Raw genomic sequence first — 21,113 nt, forward strand, 5'->3', positions numbered from 1 at the left:
CGTTGTTGTTCCGTTTTATTGTGCGCCATGCACATAATCGCGACACGTTGGTACTTCAGTACATTTAGTAGCGATACTTGTAGACTAGTCGACGAACGTAAGGGCGGTTCTAGATGGCCGATACAGACGACTGATAATGAACGCTCGGAAAAAGTTGCAACGAGCGCGTTCTCGCGTATGAGAATCAGTCGGTCCCAGCAATCCTTAACTATGCCAGCTGCGACACTCCGCAGAAGTTGGTTGTCTTACCTTATCGACTTTCGTCTATAGACAGTATATAGACTTTGTATCAACAAAAGACCAAGTCTACAGAAAGGCAAGGTCGTCTATAAAAAGTCTATAGACTTTCTATTGACAGTATAAACTCATATGTGTAATGGAATGGCCGAAAGCAGTGAGGCGGGGGGAAGCGGGTGAGGCGTGGTTGTCGGGTCACCTACGTAAAACGAAGCAGATTCGAAACAATTTTTTCACTATAGGAATAAAATAGATGCATTATTACCGGCATGTCTAATCGGCACCCGTTATTTTACTAGGATTTGGCACTTTAAACCCTTAATGGCGATAGGTTACAACGCATTGACGCCAATTTTATTTCGTCGCTGATTTGTGGCGCGCGTCATTTGATTAACCCCCGAGGATTGGCACGAGCAACATGTCCGGATCTCGAAGCGCACTATTGCAACTGTTACTACAGGGAAACTCTGGACGTAACACCGCCGTGCTTACAAACAGAACCTTGCAGGCGGTGGGACAGGATCATTATCGCAGCAAGCATCCCGTTACCGGATGCTTGCCCTGCAGGGCTCGTTACCCCACGCCGACTTCCTTCCCCGAAACTGTGCCGTCTCGTGCAATGATGATGAAGAGCCGGGTGCGGCGATGTTCTAGTACGAGATACGAGATCGGAGACGCGGCGGTCCGCCGGCAGTGTCATCCCTTTTGCCGCAGCTTGGCTTTGGTTCGACTCGTACCGCGCGACGTCCTGTTCGCATTGGCTCCCTCTCTACTCGTTGCATGGCTCCCCGCTGAACGTCTCGAGTTTGCAGCGGCTTCCTTGATTGGAGGGTGATCTTTGTTGCTACAAGGGCAGCCACGAGAGTGCTCGCGAGGTCTCTAAGCCATTGTTTACTGAATGACTGTATAGCTAAAGAAGCGCTCGGCGTCCCCTTAGTCGCGGCCATGCACGATGACAAGTGCCGATTTAACTGTTCGCGGCAACACGTGCACATACATGCATCAACAGAAACGGCAATGTGTAGTTACCTACGAAAGAGCCTACGAAAGAGACTACGAATGCGTAACTACGAAATGTTTGTACACACAGAAAAAAGGACAAACTATTGTGTCGGTGCTGTGCATTGCAAGGCATCATTCTGCCTTTATTTGGAGAAGCTAAAGTGGCAAATTGGCACGGTAAAAACAGGAATGGCACCATCGGACGCGCTTCGTCTGTGCTCAGAGATGCCGACCTCACTACCGAGTGACAGCAAAGGATGATAAAACACTGGACTGCCAACATTTAGTTATACAGTGACATTTTCTCGTTGAATAGCGCTTGGAGTAGCGCCTGTGTCATTGCTCTTGAACATGGCTGCAGTGCTTAACCAGTAACCAAAGGCGTATGCATCTTGTGCTCCCAGACTATGTCATTTTTGTACAGCTTTATTAGCAATTCACATCACGTGAAGTACCCTCGATATATCAGGCGGTCGATCATTCTTCAGCTGGTTCGGTCAAACTAAATCGCCCTGCCTTGTGAAGGCAGCGGGTACGCCGTGTTTGTACCCTCACCACGTTATAAAAAGGCCCACAAAAATTAAACTCCTTAAGGCAGTGCAGAAGGGTGTTTTCGGTAGGAAATTATGTTATAAACGCATATCAGAGGCATTTCTATGCAACGCCTGAGGTGCGTGTGTGCGGCAGTGTAATACATTTGGGAGGAAGCTCAGAACAATATGCCGTTATAGTATCGAACAGCTTCAGCACGAATTTTTTTTTCAACTGTAACACGGTTAAGCATGTGGTTGAGGCAGTTTTCATTTCTATAATTACATCATTACCGAACAATACAGCATGCTTGCTACATTACTTGAATCAATAAATTATTGGCGTAAATAGTTTATGACCACAACAAGGCTCGGTATCCCGGTTTTAATACGAAAGGATTTTTCATTATTTGCTGCAGCTCTATATGAGCTGAACTTTGTTTTCATTCGCTGGAAGTTTAACACTATGGTAATTTTGATATTGACATTTGCAAATTCTTTTTTCAGCCAGAGAGAAAAACTCCTGCCTCGTTCTCCGCATGCAGTTAGTGTTACTCGTTAAGAGAAATCGTAATTTTAATTTACCATCCTTTATTATTCCGCAGTGTCTAAATTTCATCACTGCCGTGAACGCTGCCCTGGCGTAAGGAAATAGCACGGTGCCTAATACGTGCATTGTGCACTATATTTCTACAAAGAACCGACGCTGAATCTTAATATGCCTCAAACAGCGGTGGAAATTGCAAATATTTTACTTTTATAACCAGAACACCTTAACAAATACTTTTCGCAAACTTAGAACTATTTAGTTCTTTTTTTCACTAATTAGTATTTTCCCCTCTTATTCGGAAGAAGACATAGTGCAAATACTTTTATAGCTACCTCGAGATCACTAAAAATTCAACCTGCTACGCTCATTAACAAAAAGTAATCTTCTAATAACATTGCCGTGAGCTGCTCTCTTAATGAAGAATGATATTGGCAGCTGAGCATGAAAAAGTGGTTGTTCCTAATAGCTTCCAGAACGGTAGAAACTGTGCGCATTATTGGAACGGGACTGCGTAGCACTACATCGTGGCAAAAAGAAAAGAAAAAAGAGAGAGAGGCAGACAGAGAGAGACGCAAAAGGAACGGGAGAAGGGTAGTAGCGCTACGCGGGGGAAAGTACACAAAGGAGGCAATAAACCACGAGACATAAAGTGGGATAGGAAACAAAGGCAACTCTGCCGAAAGAAACGTAGCGAAAAGCCGAAGCAGCGAAACATAACACATTGTTTCATCCTCGCCAATAGACGCTGCCTCCGTACGCCCCACGCCTGTGGTAATTCCTTGTAGCGTGATCCAAACTTCCGCGCGGTCACGCAGTCAGAGGGATCAGGGAAGGCAAGTGCGAACCAAAACAATGCCCCCCCCCACCCTACCTCCATCCCGGTGCATTCACGTATTGTCTGTTAGCTTCTCCTGCGCCGTTATCATGGGTGTAGGGTATTCGGTGAACCACGAGAACCACACAAACGTTAGTTTTGCTTCGATGTCTCTATGAGACTTTTAACAGCCGCTTGAACTTGTCCATCCACGGTGCAAATGCGCTTGCACCGAAAATATTATGGGCGAAACTCCCTTAAGGGTAATTATCGTGGGGACACATATGATACAGTGTCGCTTTATTTGCGCGTTGCGAAAAAGACGTTCTTGCGAGCTAAATTCCTTCCAATTATGACCGTAACTCCAGCGTCACTACCATGAAAGCAAGCTTGTCATTAGCATTGCTACCAAAACGTAGGAAAATATTTTGATTTTGCCTGTTCCATAAAATATATTATGGCAACCCCGTTCTTAAGAATGAATTGATAACCCTCCCTTGTTACAGTTCAGCTCGCAACGACCATTGTCGTAAGGTCGATGCTCCTTCATGCCACACCAACCATTTTGTTTAATTCATTCATCCCCAGTACTTTAGCAAGTTGGAATCACCTTCCCCGATCTGTCGTCGAAATATCTAATAATTCTGAGTTCAAAGCTGTTTTAACTAACATGCTGTTGTTATAAACACAACAAATTGTTGCATTATCATCCTTTTTATTCTCGTTTAGCCCATTTTTTTTTCCTTTTCGATCCCACCAAACTTAGTTTTGTAGGCATATAATACTGTTTGCAGCGTAATTTCTTTTTTGCTGATATGGTCTTTTTATGCTTTGTATGCTCAGCGGTGATGCTTTTGGCCTTTTACTATGCGCTGTATTGTGAATTTCCTTTGTTGTAATGAGTAGCCCTTTCTCTGATTTTTTTTTGCTATCCTACCTATTCATAAATATGAGTTAAATAATTCAACACAGCATTCTTGTTACAGAAAATATTATGAGAAAAGATTAAGCAATTTTTAAGAATTAGCCCTTCACTGGGACTGGCTTGAAGTATACAAAGAAACAAACCCAAGCCATTGTTACGATATATTCCTGAAAAACATTTTTGCGATATACGAAATTGCTTTTCCACTGACTCGACGAGTCATTGGAAGAAGTCGAGAAAGCCCTGTATAAATATGGAACTATACAAAAGAATTGTTCACAAAAACAAACTTTTCGCCAAGATTTTACAAAGTAGAGATTTAAACTTACTTCATACTTTCAAAATAACGACAAATAAACTAAGTTCTGATTTGAAGAAAGCTAAGCAAGAATATTATAGCAAGATGTTTTTTGAGATACATACCCTGGTGCGAATATGGAAAGATTTCAATAAATTGCGTTTGAAAGCCAATCCATCAATACCAAATGAGATCAAGATCGACGGAACGGTTTATAGCGGTTCCTATTTGCCAAATAAATTTAATGAATATTTTCTAAGTGCATGTGCAAATAACAATCCCACCTCTACCGGTCCAGACCCTACTCACTATCTGCTTAATTGTTCGACAAGTTCACTCTATCTTGAGCCGGTGACGCTATATGAGATACAGAAGTACGTGTCACAACTCAATAATAGTTGTACTGCTGGAACTGACGATATTAAAGCGAAAGCAGTGAAAACTATAACTAATGCAGTTGCACCCGTCCTGGTGTACATATGTAACCTAATGTTAGAAAAAGAAATATTTCCGCAGCAGTTGGAAACTGCAAGGGTGTGTGTCATTCACAAAGGCGGAAATCATGATTATCCTAATAATTACCGCCCAATCTCAGTTTTATCTGTTTTCTCCAGAATTGCAGAAAATTTTATCAAGAGCCGATTAACACCTTACCCCACTGAAACATTAGCAATAATAATTGATCAGTATGGTTTCCAGAAAGGAATATGCACTGAAATGGCACTTATCAAAATAAAAGACAAAATTATTGGTAATATTGAAAATAAGTTTATTACATTTGGGTTATTCCTAGACTTCAAGAAAGCATTTTATTATAATAAACATGAAATATTATTACGTAAATTACCGTTTTATAGAATAAGAGGAATTACTCTGGAAATTATTAATAGCTATTTATCGTCAAGAATGGAGTGCACAGTTGTAAACTGTGTTCCATCTGCTTTTTGCACAATATGTACAGGGGTTCCACAGGGCTCCATTTTACGGCCCTTACTTTTCTTACTTTGCCTTAATGATATCATCAATGTACTCAATTCAGCTGATATAGTTCTGTATGCAGATCACACTAGCAAATGCAAACAAATATTTGTCTGAACTATCATTATGGATACATGCCAATCATCTTCAGCTATATGTGAAAAAAAAATTATAGTGTTTAAACCTAAAAATGCTATTCTAACCTTCGAGCCTGTCCTCAGTATCAGAGGAGAAAACATTGAACGTGTGAGGTCCACACGCTTTCTTCGTGTGGCCTTCAGTGAACAGTTAACCTGGACTGAGCATATTAATTACTTGCGTTCCAAGCTGTTACGCTCAGTCGTGCTAATGCATAAATTAAGGCTTCTTCTACCAACCTGTCTAAAACAACAACTACATTTTACCCTTATACAGTCACTTCTCCATTACTGCTTATTTGTATGGGGTAGAACAACGTCTACAAACCTAAACTCCTTATTTATCTTACAAAAAAAAGCAAATAGAGCAATCCTTAATGTTCCCTACACTTCGAGTACACGAGAATACTGGCGATCACTGAGTCTTCTTAACATATATAAGTTAATAACACTTCGACAGGCAATAGAGGCTCATTGCTTGATCCATAGCAAACCTAACCTTAGCTTTTGTTCAATTTCACGGCCTGATGCTGCTTATGAACTCCGATGTCTCTCGCAAAACTCCTGAGGTTAGAACTAACTATGGGCTTCACACTTTTGAACATACCATTACAACTTTCTTGAATAACAACAAAGATATCGAAACGCTAATGCACGAGTTCCCAAGTAAAATACTTTACAAAGAAAGAGTTATGGATCTGTTACTTAGGTCATAACACACAACTTCGACCTACTGTAGTCTTAACTTGGCAGATTATTTACAACATTGCTGGATAACGGTCGTTTACTTATTTATTAATTTTTGTGCGCTCTCTTTCCTGTTTCTTTTCACAGCTGTAATTTCAAAAATTACTATGTTGAAAAATTTATATACTGTACAAAATTGTGGATGTTCCTTCTTTGTGCGATTTTAATGTTACTTTAAAAGAAAGCTTGTTGTCGTCTGAAATGCACTGTTTGTCACCACGAAGTGGGCAGGCCTCGTCAGGCATATACAGCCTTTAGCCTCCCTCCTGATGTTGGCGATGTATGTTGGGATGCTGTATGACATTGTAAAAGAGAGGATAAACTTTACTTTACTTTACTTTTTCTTTTTAGTTCTATACAAGTTTAGTGCTGTTGCTTTTTTTTTTCAATTTATCGAATCTATCCACTGTCCTCTGTAATGCCCTCGCGTCCTGAGGGTAATCAAATAAATAAATAAATAAATAAATAAATGAATGAATGAATGAATGAATGAATGAATGAATGAATGAATGAATGAATGAATGAATGAATGAATGAATGAATGAATGAATGGTTGCAAGCGGACCATTTACAATAGCGCTGCCTATCCATAGCTGTGCTGGTGCATGACATAGAAGCAACGCCAACCTTCTCTGGTCGAGGAATGTTTACAGTACGTGCATGAGCAGGAGCAGCTGTGGAGTGTGGCGAGTGGCGTCCGGTGTCTAATCATTGCATCAATGTGCGCACGCCTCCATGCCAGGTCAACGCCTCATAGATAACACAAGGCTGGTGCACTTCCATTCATGACATCATGCTACCTTGCGCGACTGCCATAAAATCTAATGGGGATGCTCCTGGGTAAGCCGCGAGGATTTTGACGTCACCACTACCGCCACACCCGGCTTGGCAATGGACATTTCGATGCAAGTAGTTTGATGTCATCAAGCAGAGAGCACAGGCCTGCTAACTAGGAGGCATTATCAGCGCGCCAGGTGCGCGATAGCTGCACCTAGGCTTGGGACGTTGTTGCGGGTGATGTGGCCATCACCCGCAGATACTTCGAAACCCCCGAATTATCGTATGGTCCCATGACTCACTTTAAATAAAGCCTTAATACATCGGTAATACAGACTGGCTATGTTCATTTGAATTGAATTCAGGGGTGTTTCGTGCCAAAACCACGATTTGATTTGGATGCACGCCGTAGTGAGGCACTCCGGATTAATTTTGACCACCAGGAGATCTCTAACGTACGCCCATTCCATGGATACGGGTGTTCTTTTGCATTTCACTCCCAACGAAATGCGGCAATCAGGCAATGTCGGCGGAGAATCGGACTTGTATGATTTCACACGGGCTCTGATCTGTGGCCGATTGCAATTAATGTTTAGATTTTTGTCAAGTATACTTTCCGCGCCATTGAGATAGATCAGGTCTATTCTAGACTACCGATACAGCTTCTCAAATGCATTTGTCCTGTGGGAACGTGTGCTTGTGACTTCTTGGGACCCCGCATTATGCGTAAAAAAGTTATTTACTGGCAGCATATAGGAACAACATGATTCTCATGAGTTGTTAAAACATCAGTCGGTGGAATAACAAGACTGGACACCACCATGGCACTCTGCTAAGGGATTTTCTCATGGTCGCTTGCGTTTTTAGCGTTGTACCAATTTTCTATATCATGCCACGGCTCCCGCTGTACTAAGCACGCTACGCCATAATTTATAAGTGCGCGAAATGGCATCTATGTGTAGTTCTACCCGCACTTGTGGCAGAGTGGCTATAACATTACAGTGCTGAGCACTAAGTCACCGGTCCGATTTCTGTCCGGAGAGGCGGTTTCCCGATGGGTGCAGTATGCGAAAACGCTTCCGTACCATGCTTCAGGTGCGCGCTAGAACACTCCCTATGTCTTTTGAACGTAAAAAAAAGTTTCGGGCCGAACCATACATACGGCAGTGGATTAGCCAGTGAAGCTGTCTATCGCAGACCGAGCAACTATTATCGAACTCCGCGTCAGAAACATTCTCTTGAATTTGGAACTTGCCTCGGCGAAACTCGAAGGAAGTGGTAGCTCATGCTTCTGCCGCTTGGACGCTGGCCCGGACGACCTAAATTGACGCTTACGAGCGGCCTCCAGTGCGTGATCTTCATTTGTAGCTTGCGCGCGACGCCGACGTTTAGACTTGCCGATGTTTAGACGCCGATGTTTAGACATGGCCTTGAAGAAGACAAGTCCACTAGTCGAAACATCGGCTCCTGCATTCACCTTGTTCACGTTTCGCTCATCATATTCCCGACTAGGCGGTTTTCTATCCAATTCTTGATTTGAGATATAAATCACGTTCTGCGATGCACTGGTCTTGATATTTGAGTGCGCTGAATGAATACACCACACGCGCATATTTTTGAGCTATTCCTTAAAGGGGCACTGCAACACTTTCTGAGCCTAGTAAATAAATCACGCTAGAGGCGATACAAAGCTGCCGTAAACACCCGAGCCAAATATTACTGGCTTCCGCAGTAGCGGGGAACGTATACAGGGTATTCCAACTATCAAGCACCAAGATTTAAAGATATGCAAATCCACCTAGCTGGACAGAATCAAGGTAATATTCTTTGCCGTCCTTTGAGATGCTCAGACAGACAGACAGACAACGAACTTTATTTAGTCCTGAGGAGCTACTTTCAGGACCTCCTAACGGGAGGCCATTGTAGCCGCTGGCCGCGCCCACGTAAAGGACAGAACGCCGTGACGCTCCGCTCTTTCCTGGGCCCTCTGGATAGCCTGGGCTTGCTTTCGGAGTACCGTGCTTCTGATGGCCTCCTCCCACTCGGCTTCGCTGGAGAGGAAGTCGTTAAGCAACGCGGGACATCGCCAGAGCATGAGATGCTCAGATTATTATTTTTTTTGCATTCCATCTAATTACACAATTAGTCTTCATAACATAGTTCACTTCGCAAATATTATGATTAGACGAGAAGCGTCAATGTGAACATTGTAGAGCAAGATAAAAAACATCCGATAGAGTTTTCTGTTTCTTAATATGTGCTTCATAAGTGTTTTGCCGTTTGCGAAAGAAGCCCGCGGGTACACGCAAAATTTGTGCGCGATTCGCTGCTCGGGACACTTTTCATTTTACCTTTTACTGTGTTATCGTGGTTACTGCTGCCGGTCTTGCAATGACGCAGCGTCTATCTCTTGCGAGCGTTGGCCGTCACCGAGTTGCCTGCTCTTCCCGTGACGCGGTGACGTACTGTCTACTCGAAGACCGAGATAGTCGTCAGCAGACAGCGGCGGCGGTGGTATGAGTGCCTGTGTACGCTGTACCTTAGGCAGTTTTGCGGCCGCGACTATTTTAGGAAACGCAGTTCTTTTTGCTGGTGAACTTTGAGAAGTTTCGTTCTTCGCGGCGTGTTCAAGTGAACGAAGGAGCCAGCTTGTCTTCACACGGCCGATAGTGTAAAATGCCATGAAAGTTCGGAATTTCGAAGGACCAAAGGTATGACATATTGTTTGCATGCCTCTCTGGAGTTGTCGCCTAATTTGTGTGAGAGAACTACGAGCCTGTTGCAATATCAAGCGAAGCTTACAACTACTTTATAAGAAAGGCAAAGGTTCGCCGGATCGAGTAACATTTTTTAGGCTGGTCGTTATATTACGTTGCGCAAGTGAAGACTATCTGACGAGCTGCATTCGAAGTCGCACTTGTTTCCACATCAGCTAGGCCAGCGAGAAAGTCTATGTACTATGATAGATGTTAGCCTTCCATCTTTTATATCGTTAGAATGACAGGAAACCTGAAAACCACTTTGAGTTTGACATACATATGTAGTTGGAACGAAGCAAATAACGTTACATCAATCTTATCGTTTCGTACTGTGGATGCCTCCTTTCATACTCAGGTAAGAATTTATCTGCAAACCTTTAGACGTTCGTGCAAGCACTGCGCAGCGCTGCAAAAACAGTGGGACGAACACTGGAGAAGCCGTGAATAGACTCAGAAGCCACAAGAATGATGCCCCGGCCACACTGTCGTTTTGGGAACTTCTATGGTTGTGCAGAATGCCACTTATCTTTAGTACTGAAATTCCTACAGTGTGTAATATATAAAGAAAACAATGGCCAATCACAAACCAACTGATCGCTGTATGGCACGTGTTCTGACTTTCCGTAGTAATCCTTTTTTGTCAATCATGTCAGGAAATACTACAAAGAGCCTTTGAAATGCTTGAGAAAGCGTAAACATATTGCCTTGTAAATGTTCGCATTTACACTATATTTAACAAATGAGGAAATTCTTGCTGCTTTACTTCCTCGTTTCCGTGCACACGCATGCTGGCAGGGAGAAAAAAAGAAAAGTGAAACAAACGTTCATTGAATGGCGGCATGAAAACATTCCAGTTTGGCGCTTTCCCGAGCATGTCCCAAACAATGTGGCTCATCATCGATGCTCCTATTTTTGCTTTAATATATTCTTTAAATACAAGGGCACTCACGTTGCGCTGCGAAAGCTGATCTCGGGGGCTATAAGAGCCACAGGATGAACATCACTCTGCTTTCACGACTTAAAGTGACGTACACTCCAATTAAGATGCGGAGAAGAGAACTTGTATGATATTAGACATTATAAATTCCTTCTTAATAGCCTTAACCATTCTTACGAGATAAAATTGCTCGCGGGTGCAGTTCTTGGAAGTCTAACTTTATCAATGCCTTTTTAAGAGAGCGTTATCACATCGTATTCACAATTCCAATCGCTTAAACAAAGGAGGACGTGGCGCGCGATGGTTTACGTAAACAGGATAGGTTATAAAAGTAGGAGAAACGAAAAGAAGAGGGCTGCGAACAGATAATGTGATTTGCGAATGGGGGGTCCTCACCTCAGTGCGATGGAAAGTGAAGCTAAGAGGCCGAAAGCAAAGGGGGGACGGTTCTGGTCAACCATTTTATATCCCCGCTAGGAGACCCATTACCGCAAATCGAAAGCAGTCGACTATGAAACGAGGGCAAGGGTGGAAAGTGCAACGCAGGAGTGAAAGGACACAGCCTTCTTGCACTAAGTAAAAGAGACTATGTGAAAAGCAAAGCACAGATCCACGCCAAATGACTGAGCTTAGCGTGAACGACCAGACCAAACAGAGGAAAGAGAGTGGTGGTATCTGACATTGAGACGTTTCGTTCAGTATCAGAGGTTAAGTGCGCTGCGCGAACCGAAGCCCGGCAATTAGGGCTGAGAGGGGCCTTTCGCCAACAGGCAAGGACGAGAGTGGGCGTGCGTGCAGACTCAGTACAGCTGCAAACGGGAGGAATGTCGTAGAGTACCGTAGAAATCCAACCACGCGGCTAACGGCTTCTGGTGCAGTGGCGGGTCACTATTGCACTCGCGCGTAGATGCCAGAGGAGAATGGAAACGTGCTTAGCAGAGACGAAAATAAGGCCATCCGGGAACCGCTACTGCATAGCTCCCAACTCTCAGGTTCAGTGTGTTCCCCGATGAAATGTTTTCGATAGAGAGAGAATGCATGCCCTTTCGGTCTAGGTACTTGTTTGCTAAGCCTGTTATGCTCACGTTGAACGCGCTTTGGTTGTTCGCGTGGTGATGAAGATGAAGGTAACTGTGGCTACGTTTTTCGATGGTGAGAAAATAAACTGCCGTCGCGTTTTCTAGTTTATCGCGAAACAATGGTGGTAAATTCATTATTGTGGAGAAACACGTGGTCAGCCTATTGGATGTCATTCACCTGCAGTACACCGGCGAGTGAAACAAAAGGGGAGGGAGTCAGCTTGCCTTACATGTACATACAGCTGCTGTAAGACAACCCGAACAATGCGGCTTTACATTGATGAACAAGCATTGTATAGGGACAACATGCAATGCTTTGGAAGAAAGATGAATTCAGCTGTCACCATTCAAGGCTCGCTAAACAGGAATCTCCAGCACCCTCTGCTAAGCAAGCAGCAAATGCGCCTAATGCGCATTTTGTAGAATCAATTGGCCATATTTTGTGCACCTGCCCGCAGTACAGTCCACAGAGGGCATGCCTCAGCCAGGAACTAGACCAACTGGATGACCAACCGCTATCCGAAAAAAGAATTCTGCAACATCGAAAGGACCTACCGTCACAGAAGAAGGCCGTGCAAGCGCTTTTGCGCTTCTTGCGGTCTACCGGCCTGTGTGAACGACTTTAACTGGAACGCCTTTTGTGTGTGTGTCTCCATGTGTGCGCGTTCGTTTTTTTTTTTTGCGTTTCCCTCTCTGTCATCTTTCTAACCCCTATCCCCCATCCCCAGTGTAGGGTAGCAAACCGGAGACTCATATCTGGTTAACCTCCCTGCCTTTCCTCTTCATTCTCTCTCTCTCTCTTGACGTTGTATGACGGTGACGGTACATGTCGCCAGAGTTTCCATTTATTGCCGTAACAAATATATGGACACTCCAGACAAACTTTTTTCGCCATCGCCGTGAAGTTCCGCTTGAAGTCTAAGTGCCATAATAGCGAGCGTCCCGCGCATTTGATGCTGCGGATACGACGTAAAGCACGTGAGAGTGAGGGAAGAAGGTTAGCGGCTTCCCATCTGTCCATTGTTGGAGATCACGTGATGAATCACGCCCTAGGGGAGTTGACCGTGCGTCTCCTACTCCCGCGCGGCTGTGGCTTCGGGTGGCTGTCCACACACCGTATCTCAGACGTCATCAGCGGCAGAGGTGGTTGTGAAATGGCTGGTAGCTTTATGAGCGCTGTCTTCCTGCCTCTCTAGAGTTGGCGGATGCCTCATTTAAGTTTCGGATATGCACTGAAGCTAGCTGCCAAATGAAGCGTTCTCTCACCGCTGCCGGTGCACTTCATCGCGCCAACGTTGACAGCGATCACTCGGTGCACGTGTGCACGGTGCACGTGTGTGCACCGTGTGTGTGTCGGTGCACGTGTGTGCACCATGCATGGTAATTTATTTATTCAGCGAATGTTCACTACAATTTATATCGTCGATAAAACTACGAGACTTCATGTAATTTTCTAATGCTTGGCTGTCGCTTTTAGTGTGGGAGGAACTGTGACTGTTCTTTTTTAATTACACTTTTACTGAGAAGTTCCTGTGGGCAGACAGTGGCTTTTGTCAAGAACTACTCGATTACTTCACGAGACGTGGTTCATTCCACAACAAAACAAAATGTTCAATGAACAAATTTAAATATTTCCAATTTTTACGTGCGACTACATGAAGGCCCATATTCAAGTTTCTGTACTGGGTGTTTTAGCTAAGTCGTGCCAAATATTTAAAAATCCGTGCGTCAGTTGCCTGAATGCAACCAACTTGGTATTGCTCGTTTTCCTCTTGAGCAACTAAAAGTATTCTTGTATGAACTTAGGCAATAGTTTACAATAATTATTTAGAGCACGTTCGTAGTACTGATATAAATGCAAATATTCAATGTAGAAGTTGTAGATCCTATTGACAAATATCCAAATAATTGTGTTCCCTGGTGATAGTGGTTGGCTTTAATTTTTTCAGGGCTCTGAACAAAGCGAGCGAGATTTGACAAAAGAAGTGCCATGTGACTACGCGCTTAAGCGCGGCAACATTATCGCCCTTAAACATGCCACGAACGACGTGTCGGTGCTGCACGCATACCGACGACACGATCAGGCCTTTAGCAAGGGAGATGGATCGAATACAATGTTCTTGGCGTCCACTTCTGCCGGGATACCCCGTCGGTTGAAGCGATGGGATGCGCGATAAATAATGGCACGGTAATTCTTAGAGCTCTGTCAGTGTTTTTGCTGTTGACAGACAGCGTAAAGGGCGAGGAGGTTTTGGCGGCGCATGGCGATGTATTGGAGATGACGGCTGTGGGGTCATCGCCTATCATTTATTTTTCTTACTTTTTTGTGCAGCCTATTCATAATTTCGGCTTGCTTGCAGCGTCACTCTATCTTTCATAGCGTGCTTCAGGGCGCTAATGTCGCTGCTGGTAAGCGCATAGTGATTGGTACGTGTCTTTCTCTTTCTTTTTCAAATCTTACGCACTTTCTTTACAGCCCGGAAAAACGAGAACTACGGCAGCTATCCTTACAAAAAAAATTATTTGGATATTCTTCAACACGCTGTACAATTTCTAGATTGAAGATTTCATTTTTAAAAAATGACATTCTGGAGTTTTACGTGCCAAAACCACGATTATGATTAAAAAGCATGCTGTACTGAGCGACTACGGATTAGTTTTGACCACCCGGGGTTCTTTAAAGTGCACTCAATGCATTCTACACGGGCGTTTTTTTGCATTTCGACCCAATCGAAATGCGACCGCCGGGGCCGGGATTCGATCCCGCACCCTCTGGCTTAGTAGCGCAACGCCGTAACCACTACGGCGGGCGATTTTGTGTCTACAGAAATGCTGCTAACGTGTAATGATTAATATTGTTAATAATTTAGCCAAGCTCATAGGATCTAATACATTGTGTTACTCAAGAGAACAGCAAAGTTGGTTGCATTCTCGTAACTCAGCCATGGATGCTTAAAGTTTGGCACGACTTAGCAAGAACCCCCTGCATATATCAAACCTAAAATTTCGTCACGTGAGCATTTGACTTTTGATGTACTCTCGGGAAAAAAAAAAACATTGAACGAGAACTGATGCCATCGCAATTCAACAGATGAACCTGTTCGAACGTTCGCGTACTTCAAGGTTAGGGGTTACTGCACATGCTTTGTGTTTTGAACTTCTGGTTTGACATTTGCATTTAGAAATATGTGCTGTAAATAGTCACAGATTTGTTTATAAATACTTATTTCCTATCTTAGTGCACATTCTTGTCTATGGTACAAAGGACACCTCCCTGCGGCACTGCTAAAAGCAGCAATTTGTTGTCAAATTGTCCATGCAAAGGATCCGTTTGGTGTTAGGGACCGACTTGTTTGAAAAATGTGTAAGACATCAAACGGCGCAATTTCAACATAATGGCGTGGATGTTTTGCGCGACAAAACATAATTACCAACCAGGTTTTCCTTAAATTGTTGTCGCTTTTTACGTCAGTGATTATTGCTTGATTTGGAATACTTTTTTGACAACCAAATATTGCGTTCGCCCTCTTCTTGCCTTCATTGCAGCCTTACCTGCAATCTGTCGTGTCCCCCAAATTGTAAGTCAATTTCTGAAAGAAAGCGACGGAATGCGCTACACAAACTTGGCAAGAAATGCCCAGGTGCTGATAAATCACCGCTCATTATGAGGCGGCTGTCATCGGCATTGAGGTGCCTGCCGAAGAAGCACGAATTGGGAAACTCGAAGCGCTTTGGCGGCCCTGAAAAGGGGAGAGCGTACTGGGCCATGTTTGCTCGCGACGATGTGATGGAGGGAAAGCAGAACGTCCTCATCGTCTTGAAGCTTAGTATGCGAGTGAAGCTAAACAGCACTGATGCGAAATGACAGCGTGGGTTTGGTCCAGGCGTGGCGACGCTTAGAGCTCGCCTCGTTTAACTGAACAAACACGGGGTCCCTCTTCACGCGCACATTTTTTTTTTCGTTTTCTGGGAGACAGACTCCCACGCACTGCCTTACCTCGTACCTGTACAACCTTTTCAGTACCGCTGACCTGACAATCACGCCTTCTGCAAGCTCTTTCCGACTTCACAGTTTGCTGTTTGATTTGCTGCCTCCAAGCCTGCCTGTTTGCCTTGCTGTCCGAGCCTGTTTTCGCAACCTCTTCCCTCGGACCCCGTCTGTAACCGCCGTGCGTTATCGGCCTGCTTCTTTGTCTAAGGACTAGAAGAACGAGGCCCTGCTTCAACTGGTCATGTCAAAAGTTCTATTGTTCTTCTCCATTGAAACAGGGGAAATTTGATTTGATGAATGATAGCGCATGTATTTCGGTGTCGCCTTCCAGCGACATCGCGTAGAATTGCCCATCGCATATTTAGCACTGTGAAATATTCCGAATGAAACTTCGGAATTCGCTTCGAGCGTTATGGAATTTGAGCGTTAAATTTTTGTTTAGCAGCTCTACTTATACAGGTTGCGAATGTATGGAGGACATGTGAGAAGAAAAAGGAAGCGCCGGAAGTCCGTATTATAGTTGTCACTCGCTATATTTTACATTTATTGAACGCTGCCAATTCCACGTTTCATTTCCTTTTTTTTTGTTGTTCAGATTCAAGTTTATTGTTTCATTAGTGGTACATATGCACAGTAAATGTTACACAGAAAGATGTCCCACAGTTAGACACTGCAGCGGGACATCTTGTTCTTAATTACATAATCATATGGAACCAAAAAGGCGTCGGTTGCGCTCAGGAAAAAACAAAGAACGGTTACACAGTTTCTAGAATGTCAAAGCTATAAAGCCTATCCCAACGCATCATAACATAAAAGCTGTACACAATAGGCAAAAAAGAAAGATATATACTCCGGAAAAGAGGTGCAGTTTACAAGGTACTAATAAACCTCTCGGTGAACACTGGCACGAGGTTAAAGTACACGAGCCGACATACTATTCCACATTTTAGCACTATAAAAGTAAACAGTTGGTTTGCCGTAGCTGCTGCGTCATTTCGGAAGTAAAATATTACTATGTAGTGTTCGGGTTAGCAAGGCTATTTCTGCCGGTGACATAACGTAATTGTTGCTCCTTAATTAGACGCTAAATAACAATGCCGTGGAAGTATCAGATTTTATTTGTTGTGAGGACATCTAACTCAGTAAATGAATGAATAAATTGTGGGGTTTTACGTGCCAAAACCACGATTCGATTATGAGGCACGCTGTAGTGGGGGAGTGCGGATTAATTTCGACCACCAGGGGATCTTTAATGTGACCCCAATGCACGGGCCACGGGCGTTTTCGCATTGCACCCCCATCGAAGCGCGGCCGCCGCGGCCGTGATTTAATCTCGCAGCCTCGAGTTTAGCAGCGCAACACCATCGCTGCCAAACCTACCCGGCCGGTTTTAACTCAATGAAGAGTGGGGTAATATTAGCCTTATAAGGAACCGATGCGATAATACGGACAGCGTTACGTGAGTATGCTTTTGAAAGTATTGTCTCGCCTTTAAAAGCACCCCGTTGCCATAAGCGGCCTTCTTCCTTGAGAAGCTGAGATTCAAATTTTCTTGAAAGGAGTCTAATTGAGTGCCTAAAGAAGAGCACTCAGTAGATGGTAATATTGGGTGAGATGCAATGTACAGTGGTGGAAGGTTAGGTCGAGGTTTATTGTGTGAACTAAGAACCATCAACTTTGTTTTTCGAGGGTTAATGAGCCGTTTATTTACTTCACACCAACTACTGATATCATTTAGTTCCTCATTTAACCGCTCAGTCAGTGTACAGATGTCGTTATGGATAGTGTAAACAGTGGCGTCGTCCGCGTACAGGAGACATTCTGTAGAAGTGAGGCAGTTTGGAAAGTCATGAATGAATATAAGAAATAAGAGGGGAGTGAGTAAGCACTCCCGTGTAACGCCAGTGTTTATTGTATTGTAGACAGTGCTCCTGAAATGCAAAATTGTTGCTGTCTGTCGTGTAAATAACTTCGCATTGACTCTGGTGGACATATCATACCATATGCGCTTAGTTTAGTAAAGAGAATGTTCTGGATAAGAGAATCAAACCTTTTGAGTAATCGATAAAGACAGATCCTAAGAATCTGCCCCAAACAGTTTGCAGTTTCATGTATTTAGTGGGTGCGACTAAAGCTAGGTTAGTGGAATATCCAGGATAACAACCTTACTCTCTTGGTGTTAATAGTTGTAACTTTTCCAGGTACTCAGAGGAACGCTGTTCTATTAGTTTTTTTACTGCTTTACTAAGAAACGGCAAGATTTATACAGGCATTTTATTTCCTAATAAGGTGACGTTTCTTTTTCATAGACAGGAGTGATTTTTTATCTTTTAATGTCACTGAGAAAAACGACTGTGTAAAAAATTAAATTGACAATGTAGCTGAAAGCTTCACATATGCTGCCAACAATTTCCTTGATGTGACAAGAACATATGAAATCTATACCAGGACTACATTTTTTTTTAAGATTCACAACCATTGCGCGAACCTCACTGGGTCTAGCGGGGAAAAGATAAAACGATTGTTACAAGCTCGACATGTGAGTGTCGTTACCCCCAGAAATATCAGGCACAGTATATAGAAAGAAAGCTGCTAAACGCGCGGGCAGTATATTTAAAATTTATAAGTACGCAATATTTTCCTTGAACGTGCGTTATTCTACTCCTAGCAGGATTCCTATTCGGAAACGCATTAGGTACCTGCCATTGCTTTCTGGAATAGTTCCCGGTTTGATTAATTATATTTCCATACTAACGTTTCTTCGCTTTCTTTAAGCAGATACGTCAGTAAGGTGCAATTACTTTTGTGCCGCAGCTTAAGAGATTGGTTGATTGGTCACTTTTTGAATTTAACGATACATATTTTCCTGCGCGTGACCTTCAACAATCCTGCTGTAAGTCAAGGGCTTGAAGGCGAGTACAAATAAATACGTCACTTGACTAGTGTTGTCGCTTAGGATATACGAGCTTTAATTATGCCAGGTAACTCATTATAAGAAGCTTCAGCAACATTCAGTCATGTAATGCGCGACAAATCTGAACTGGTGACTATAGCCCTATGAAGTGCTCTTTGTCAAACATGGATTTTATGCAGACAGTCAACAAAGCGGTCAGCTAAGTTGATTCGTAGGATAAAAGTCTCAGGGGAATAAAACTGATTTGTTAACGCATGATCGATGAGAGTAGCCGAGTTAAAGAAACATGTAGTCGGAAGTTGTAACAATGACTTGATACGGCATCCATGACAGGTGTTAATGTATGCACTGCTCTAAGCAAAGTCCCCACCCAGAAAATTTATATTTATGTCTTCCGTGACAACTATGTTTTTGTTCTCTTTAGAAATGGTATGCGAACTTCATTTAGCGCACAGCAAAACGTGTTTACACTAGAACTCGGTGATAGGTAGACGCAGCGAAATAGAGTACCGGTGTCGAAACATGAATTATTTATTTCAATATATACGTATTAGCAATTAGGCAATTAGTCAGGCAATTAGCAATTAGTTTGTACTCTCTATCTCGTGAAATGAAGATTGCGAAAACGCCATGCCCGGATGGCACGCGAGGACAGTATTCCTGAGCGCACGGTGGAAAGAAAACAAATTTTTACCGCTATCAATTAACCATGTATCTACGACGCAAACCATTAAAAAGAAAACTTTGATTGATGATAAGAGCAGGTGAAATTCATCAAAGTGTTTTTGAGACTTCATACATTGAAATAGGTAACTGATCAGCTTGAATTAGAAAGCAACGATGCTAGTTGGAAGAAGCAAAGAATTGCTATTACGCATGGTTAGTAAAAATTCTGAGATCAGCCTCGTTTTGAATGCAAAAGACACTGCTCTAATTGTTCTTTCTTGCCTTAATTAGGCAGTCGTCCATCCATAGGAACTGCCAGTGATTTTTTTTTTCTTTTGTCAGAGACAGAGCTTTCTAAAATAACGTTTTGCGTTCCTGTGCCAGATGGTCCTTGACGTTGATCGGCATTGATTCTGTTCATCGAAAGCCTATATCACTAGTGTGAAGACGCGCCTTTCTTAGAAATTCTGCTTTCGTTGCCCTCGATGTGAACCTTGCGATAATGTTTTCCGTGCTTGAGGCAGATAGCACTCGATTGGCAATGTCGATGTCGTCCTTCGATTTGGGCATTCAATTTCACTCTCAGCAACCCGAAGGATTGCCACACAGTCTTCGCCTTGAGTGTAGGGTACGCCTTGTAGCTCAGCATTATTTCTGGCATAAGTATTTCTTTAGTTATTTTCTCTTTAGCTCCTCAGCTTTCTTTTCCAAGGCTGCGTTTCTAGTTGTAAGTACCGTGCTCGCAATTTACAGTGTTTCGTGCTCGGACTTCAATAACTAAACAGTTTGGTTTACGTAAGCTAGGCTCCCCAGGAATTCATCAAAGCCTTTCTTAAAGGCGCCAACAATCGTTTCAGGTTCAAAGGATAGCTTCGATGTAACGTTCGCAAGAACTTGTTGGACCAGAGTAGCCAGTTTTCTCTGCAGAATACTTTCAAGTGTGTCAGTACGTTTCGCGAGTTAAGCATTTGAGGGCATGGTGCATACATAGCGCATAGCAGCAGTCGTGATGTGCGAGAGTTGAGAAATAATGACAACTGAAGCCCACCTGCGCAGGGAATAGCAGATTCTTATTAGTAGAATTGACAGAGGCTCGCTCGTGCACGGTCACAACCGCTGCCACTAATGTAGACGATCTGGAGCGTGTCCGGTTCATTATAGAGGCGGAAGAAGACAGTGCTGCTGCTTCCTTGCGCGGAGGTCGGCGATTGGTCTCGAGACCGCTGCAACATGCGCAGAAGCAAACTTCAGGAAGTGGTGTCGCCGTATCTGGTCGCCTGCAGGGAATAGCAGATGCTTATTAACCTAATTCGGAAAGGCTCACTCGTGCAAGCTCGCGAACGCCGCAACTACTGTTGTTCCCTGTGACCACTGGAATAAGATGCAACGTTAAAAGGAGGCACGAATTGCTCCAGTTTTGCATATTACAGCTTGGCATGCAGCTAGATTTTTTTATGCCTGTCACTCTTTCTTTCTTCTAAATTGTGTTTAGGCTTGAGTGAAAAGAGTCCACTAAGTTTTGTTATTTCTTTATGTGCTAATGAGGAACAATGAAAAAAGGAGGCACTTCCTTGACAGATAATTAGACAGTACTCATCACTCAAGAACCATAAGCATAAACTACCAAAAATGGAACCTTTCCTGCGTTTTAGTTTCTTCGTAGCCAGTAGTTGTTTCAAGCCGGCGGCCGGTTTATATTGTGCTCCAATAAATGGCTGCGACACTGAATTATGATTTCTAACGGCCTTACCATTCAGTTGTTCGTCGACGAC

Source organism: Dermacentor albipictus, chromosome 4 (assembly GCF_038994185.2).
Source record: "Dermacentor albipictus isolate Rhodes 1998 colony chromosome 4, USDA_Dalb.pri_finalv2, whole genome shotgun sequence".
NCBI lineage: Eukaryota > Metazoa > Arthropoda > Arachnida > Ixodida > Ixodidae > Dermacentor > Dermacentor albipictus.